Raw genomic sequence first — 6,000 nt, forward strand, 5'->3', positions numbered from 1 at the left:
AAAGGCACTCGGAGGACCATGCATGGCAAAAAAAGGCACTCGGTGGCCCCTACAGCACAAAAGAAGGCACTCGGGGGCTGCTACAATGTGAAACAAGGCACTCGGAGGCCCCTGAACGACAAGAAAAGGCACTTGGGGCCACGACACCGCAAAAAAAGGTACATGGAGGACCACACACCCCAAAATAGCAGCACTCGGAGGTCCCTGAACCACAAGAAAAGGCACTCGGTGGCTCCTACAGCACAAAAAAAGGCACTCGGGGGCTGCTACAATGTGAAACAAGGCACTCGGAGGGCCCTGCACCACCAAAAAAGGCACTCGGAGGCTCCTGCATTGGAAAAAGAGGCACTTGCAGGCCTGTACACTGGAAATAAAGGCACTTGGAGGCCCCTGCACTGGAAAGAGAGGCACTTGCAGGCCTGTACACTGGAAATAAAGGCACTCGGAGTCCCCTGCACCACAAAAAAAGGCACTCGATGGCCCCCACATTGCAAAAAAACGCACTTGGAGGCTAGTACACTGCAAAAAAATGCACCCTGAGGCCCCTGCACTGCAAAAAAAGGCACTCAGTGGCCCCTACAGCACAAAAAAAGGCACTCGGAGGCTGCTACAATGCGAAAACAGGCACTCGGATCCTGCTACACCGGAAAAATAAGGCACTCGGAGGGCCCTGCACCACAAACAAAGGCACTCGGAGGCTGCTACACCGTAGAGAAAGGCACTCGGAGGCCCCTGCACTGGAAAAAAAAGGCACTTGGAGGCCAGTGCACCACCAAAAAAAGGCACTCGGAGGCCTCTACACCACAATGAAAAGGCATTAGGAGGGCCTTACGCTGGCAAAAAAGGCACTAGGGGGCCTACACTACACTGCAAAAGAAGACACTCGGAGGCCACTACACTGGAACAAAAGGCACTCGGAGGCCAGTGCACCACAAGAAAAGGCACTTGGTGGCCTCTGAACCACAAGAAAAGGCACTCAGAGGCCTCCACACTGCAAAAAAAGGCACTCGGGGGCTGCTACAATGTGAAACAAGGCACTCGGAGGGCCCAGCACCACCACAAAAGGCACTCGGAGGCTCCTACACTGGAAAAAGAGGCACTTGCAGGCCTGTACACTGGAAAAAAAGGCACTCGGAGGCTCCTGCACCACAAAAGAAGGCACTCAGAGGCCCCTACACCACCAAGAAAGGCACTCGGTGGCCCCCACATTGCAAAAAAAGGCACTTGGAGGCTACTACACTGCAAAGAAATGCACCCTGAGGCCCACGCACAGCAAAAAAAGGCATTCAGTAGCCCCTGCACCGCAAAAAAAGGCACTCGGAGGCCTGCACACCGCAAAAAAAGGCACTCGGAGGCCAGTGCACTGAAAAACAGGGCACTTGGAGGCCAGTGCACCGCAAAAAAAAATGCACTCAGAGGCCCCGACACCACAAAAGAAAGGCACTTGGAGGACCACACCACAAAAAAAGGCACTCGGCTGCCCCTACACTGGAAAAAAAGGCACTTGGGGGCCCCTACAGCACAAAAAAAGGCACTTGGGGGCTGCTACAATGCAAAAAAAAGGCACTTGGAGGGCCCTGCACCAGAAAAGAAGGCACTCGGAGGCCCCTGAACCACAAGAAAAGGCACTCGGGGCCACTACACCGCAAAAAAAAAGGTACATGGAGGACCACACACCCCAAAATAACAGCACTCGAAGGTCCCTGAACCACAAGAAAAGGCACTCAGTGGCTCCTACAGCACAAAAAAAGGCACTCGGGGGCTGCTACAATGTGAAACAAGGCACTCGGAGGGCCCTGCACCACCAAAAAAGGCACTCGGAGGCCCCTGCACTGGAAAAAGAGGCACTTGCAGGCCTGTACACCAGAAAAAAAGGCACTCGGAGGCCCCTGCACCACAAAAGAAGGCACTCGGAGGCCCCTGCATCACAAAAGAAGGCACTCGAAGGCTCCTGCACCACAAAAGAAGGCACTCGGAAGCACCTACATTACAAAAAAAAAGGCACTTGGAGGCTACTACACTGCAAAAAAATGCACCCTGAGGCCCCTGCACCGCAAAAAAGGGCATTCGGTGGCCCCTACACCACAAAAAAAGGGGAGGGCCCTTTACTGCAAAAAAAGGCACTTGGAGGCTACTACACTGCAAAAAAAGGCACCCTGAGGCCCCTACATTGCAAAAAAAAGGCATTTGGTGGCCCCTACACCACAGAAAAAGGCACTCGGGGGCTGCTACAATGCAAAAAAAGGCACTTGGAGGCCCCTACACTGCAATAAAAGGCACTCAGAGGCCAGTGCACCCCAAAAAAAGGCACTTGGAGGCCTCTACACCACAAAGAAAAGGCACTAGGAGGGTCTTATGCTGGAAAAAAACGCACTCGGAGGCCAGTGCACTGCAAAAACAGGGCACTTGGAGGCCTCTACACTGGAACAAAAGGCACTCGGAGGCCCCTGAACCACAAGAAAAGGTACTCGGTGGCCCCTACAGCACAAGAAAAGGCACTCGGGGGCTGCTACAATGTGAAACAAGGCACTTGGAGGGCCCTGCACCACCAAAAAAGGCACTCGGAGGCCCCTGCACTGGAAAAAGAGGCACTTGCAGGCCTGTACACCAGGAAAAAAGGCACTCGGAGGGCCCTGCACCACAAAAGAAGGCACTCGGAGGCTGCTACACTGTAGAGAAAGGCACTTGGTGGCCCCTGTACTGGAAAAAAAGGCACTCAGAGGCCAGTGCACCACAAAAAAAGGCACTTGGAGGCTGCTACAATGCAAAAAAAGGCACTCGGAGGCTCGTACACCACAAAAAAAGGCACTCAGTGGCCCCTACAGCACAAACAAAGGCTCTTGGGGGCTGCTACAATGTGAAACAAGTCACTTGGAGGGCCTGGCACCACCACAAAAGGCACTCGGAGGCTCCTGCACTGGAAAAAGAGGCACTTGCAGGCCTGTACACCAGAAAAAAAGGCACTCGGAGGCTCCTGCACCACAAAAGAAGGCACTCAGAGGCCCCTACACCACCAAGAAAGGCCCCCACATTGCAAAAAAAGGCACTTGGAGGCTACTACACTGCAAATAAACGCACCCTGAGGCCCCTGCACCGCAAAAAAAGGCACTCGATGGCCCCTACACTGGAAAGAAAGGCGCTCGGAGGGCCCTGCAGCACAAAAAAAGGCACTCGGCTGCCCCTACACTGGAAAAAAAGGCACTCGGAGGCCCCTACAGCACAAAAAAAAGGCACTTGGGGGCTGCTACAATGCAAAAAAAGGTACTCAGAGGCCCCTACACTGGAATAAAACGTACTCGGAGGCCAGTGCACCACAAGAAAAGGCACTCGGTGGCCCCTGCACTGCCAAAAAAGTCAATCACAGGCCCCTGCACAGCAAAAAAAGGCACTCAGAGGCCTCTACACCACAAAAAAAAGGCACTCGGAGGACCACACCACAAAAAAAGGTACTGGGTGGCCCCGACAGCACAAACAAAGGCACTCGGGGGCTGCTACAATGTGAAAAAAGGCACTTGGAGGGCCCTGCACCACCAAAAAAGGCACTCTGAGGCTCCTACACTGGAAAAAGAGGCACTTGCAGGCCTGTACACCAGAAAAAAAAGGCACTCGGAGGCTCCTGCACCACAAAAGAAGGCACGCGGAGGCCCCTGCACCACCAAAAAAGGCACTCGGAAGCCCCTACATTGCAAAAAAAGGCACTTGGAGGCTACTACACTGCAAAAAAAATGCACCCTGAGGCCCCAGCATCTCAAAAAAAGGCACTCCGGTGCCCCTACACCGGAAAGAAAGGCACTCAGAGGGCCCTGCAGCACAAAAAAAGGCACTCAGCTGCCCTTACAGTGGAAAAACAGGCACTTGGAGGCCTCTACACCCCAGAAAAAGGCACTCGGTGGCCCCTACACTGCAAAAAAAGGCACTCGGCGGCTGCTACAATGTGAACAAGGCACTCGGAGGGCCCAGCACCACCAAAAGAGGCACTCGGAGACTCCTGCACTGCAAAAAGAGGCACTTGCAGGCCTGTACAGCAGAAAAAATGGCACTCGGAGGCCGCTACACCACAGAGAAACGCACTCGGAGGCACCTGCAACAGAAAAAAATGCACTCGGAGGCCCCTACACCACAAGAAAAAGCACTCGGCTGCCCCTACACTGGAAAAAAAGGCACTCGGAGGCCCCTACAGCACAAAAAAAGGCACTTGGGGGCTGCTACAATGCAAAAAAAGGCACTCGGAGGCCCCTACACTGGAAATAAAGGCACTCGGAGGCTCCTGCACCTCAAAAAAATGCACTCAGAGGCCTCCACACCACAAAAAAAGGCACTTGGAGGCCAGTGCACTGAAAAACAGGGCACTTGGAGGCCAGTGCACCGCAAAAGAAAATGCACTCAGAGGCCCCGACACCACAAAAAAAAAAGGCACTCGGAGGACCACACCACAAAAAAAGGCACTCGGCTGCCCTACACTGGAAAAAAAGGCACTCGGAGGCCCGTACACCACAAAAAAAGGCACTCGGAGGCCCCTACAGCACAAAAAAAGGCACTTGGGGGCTGCTACAATGCAAAAAAAGGCACTCGGAGGCCCCTGCAGCAGAAAGAAAGGCACTCGGCGTGCCCTGCACCAGAAGAAAAGGCACTCGGGGCCACTACACCACAAAAAAAAGATACATGGAGGACCACACACCCCAAAATAACAGCACTCGGAGGCCCCTACATCACAAGAAAAGGCACTTGGAGGCCCCTGCACCACAAAAAAAGGCACTCAGAGGCCTCTACAACACCTTCCACTTCCCTATCAGACACAGAGGCTGATGTGACCTGACAAGGACAGGAAGCCGCCTGGGGCCTGCCAGTGGCCTATCAGGCACTGGTACTTCTGTGAGCTCACAAGCAGAGTCAGCAGCCATGGGCATCCCACTGCCTGATGAGGCACTGAGACCAAGGTGACCTCAAAATGCAGCCAGCACGCAGAGGCCTGCCACTGGCCTATCAGTCACTCAGACTGCTGTGACCTCAAAAGGACAGCCAGCAGCCAATGGCCTCGCACTGGCCTATCAGGCAATGGGACTGCTGTGACCTCACGAGCACAGCCAGCAGCTGTGGGTCTGCCACTGGCTATCAGGCACTCAGACTGCTGTGAGCTTAAAAGGACAGCCAGCAGCCAATGGCCTCGCACTGGCCTATCAGGCAATGGGACTGCTGTGAGCTCACAAGCACAGCAAACAGCCATGAGCCTGCCACTGCCCTATAGGGCACAGAGGCTGCTGTGACCTCACGAGCACAGCCAGCAGCCAGGGGCCTCCCACTGCACTATAAGGTACAGAGACAAATGTAACCTCAAAAGGCAGCCAGCAGACAGAGGCCTCCCACGGGCCTATCAGGAATAGGACTGCTGTGACCTGACAAGCACAGCCAGCAGCCATGGGCCTGCCACTGGCCTATGAGGCACTGAGGCTGCTGTGACCTCACAAGCACAGTCAGCAGCCAGGGGCCTGCTGCTGGCCTATCGGGAACGGAGGCTGCTGTGACCTCACAAGCACAGCCAGCAGCTATGGGCCTGCCACTGGCCTATCGGGCCATGGGACTGCTGTGACCTCACAAGCACAGCCAGCAGCTTTGGGCCTGCCACTGGCCTATGAGGCACGGAGGCTGATGTCACCTCACAAGCACAGGCAGCAGCCAGGGGCCTCCCACTGCCCGACTAGGCGCTGACACTGCTGTCAACTCAGAAGCACAGTAAACAGTCAGGGGCCTGCCACTGCCCTGTAGGGCACTGAGGCTTCTCTGACCTCACAAGCCCACCCAGCAGTCATTGGCCTCGAACTGGCCTATCAGGCACTGAGGCTGCTGTGACCTCACAAGCACGGCCAGCAGGCATGGGCATCCAACTGCCCTATAAGACACTGAGGCTGCTGTGACATCACAAGCAAAGCCAGCAGATGGGGCCTGCCACCGGCCTGTCAGGCAATAGGACTGCTGTGACCTCACAAGCACAGCCAGCAGCTA

Source organism: Dromaius novaehollandiae, chromosome 16 (genome assembly GCF_036370855.1).
Source record: "Dromaius novaehollandiae isolate bDroNov1 chromosome 16, bDroNov1.hap1, whole genome shotgun sequence".
Taxonomy (NCBI): Eukaryota; Metazoa; Chordata; class Aves; order Casuariiformes; family Dromaiidae; genus Dromaius; species Dromaius novaehollandiae.